Source organism: Octodon degus, unplaced genomic scaffold (genome assembly GCF_000260255.1).
Source record: "Octodon degus isolate 3935 unplaced genomic scaffold, OctDeg1.0 scaffold00192, whole genome shotgun sequence".
NCBI classification, from domain to species: domain Eukaryota; kingdom Metazoa; phylum Chordata; class Mammalia; order Rodentia; family Octodontidae; genus Octodon; species Octodon degus.
This window is the reverse complement of record NW_004524768.1, coordinates 4,117,190-4,118,756: the sequence shown is the minus strand read 5'-3', so window position 1 is coordinate 4,118,756 and position 1,567 is coordinate 4,117,190.

The following is a 1,567-nucleotide window of genomic DNA, read 5'->3' as shown; positions in this document are numbered from 1 at the left end:
ATTCTCTCTCTCTCTCTCTCTCTCTCTCTCTCTCTCTCTCTCTCTCTCCTGGAAATTAAACTCAGGACCTTGCTTTTGCAAGGCTGGCTATGTGCCACTGAGCTAGATCCCTAACCCCCTCCTAGAATTTCTTGCCTGGGCATCCACCTATGACATTTTCCCTTGTAAGCCTCTGAAACATGGACACACTCAAGTAATTCAAAATTTATGTGGGAGTATCACTGCATTGAGTTGTGTGGTGCATCCTACATTAGTTTTATTTTCTTAAATTAGATGTACTTGAAAAATAATCACTATGTCTTTCTTTTTCCTACTTTGTGTTTTGGGACTAGGATGTAAGTGAAGGGCTTGGGGAGAGACCCTAAGGTTTTCTCCCTGTAATGTTCCCCATGTCTGGCACTCACACCTTTGGATGAAACCTCCCAGCAACCTTGCCCTAGTCCTTCCTCTACTTCAGGCTTTGAAGAAGCAGCTGCCAGGATCCTACAGATGAAACAACACAAATTCTGTCCATAATCTGAGCAACATTTTCCAACTGAACTCTGAAGAGACCAAGGCCTTGGTGACATCATGATTTCAGCCTGTGAAACCCTAGTAAGTGCTGCTGAGGAATCCCTGGACTTCTGAGCCAGAGATGCTGAGAGTCAGTAATCATGCATTTCTAAAGGTCACTTTTCTGGATGAAGTATTTGTTGTTCTGTCGTTTGATTTATCCAGAAAAGAGATGTAAGAATGTTTATGTTTACTCTCTCCCAGGGCCTGCTTTCTAACTTTGATGAGAAGGCTTTCCAGTGGTTCCTAATATATAGTTGTTTCTACTTTTCTTGCTTGTATTTTATTCGTTCACAAATTCAGATCCCTTGTGCCCACAACTCTGGGAGTGGAGGGCTCTCCTCCTAGTTCACTACTATAACCCCAGACCCAGTGAGGGCTTGATGTACAGTAGACTCAAATCTTTGTTGGAAAAACTTGATATATAAACGAAGAATTGACAGCATACTCATTTACCCTACTATTGTTACCACAATTCTTTGTTTCCGGGATGTCCTTTATATCCTGAATGTTCCCAGAACCTGTGTATTGAAGGTTTGGTGCCTGTGGCAGTATCTTGAGACAAATGGGAGGAAGTCAGGTAGTTGGGGGCTGTGCCCTCGAAGGAGACACCAACCCAGCCCCCACCTGTCTTTCTCTTCCTGGTTGCCATGATGCTAAGAAGTAGGCATATTCCTCTATTCCACTTGGGAAACAGTGAGCTTCCTCCCCATAGGCCCAAAGCCGTAGGGCCAACCAACGCTTTCTCCTTCACAGTTAATTATCTTAGATCACATGGTGGGAAACTAATTAACATGCCAGGCTCTGTGATAGGCATCCTATGTGCACTATCTTCACCAGGAATTAAAATCGCCTTCCAGACAGGTAACAGGCATGGCATCAGTCTCTTTGACAAATAGGGTAGCCAAGATCTGGAGTTTAGTGATTGTCCAACATCAAATAAGGTGGGTGGTGGCCAGGGAGTCCAGCTTTCTTTCTATAAAACACTTATAGACACACATACATATAAATGGAT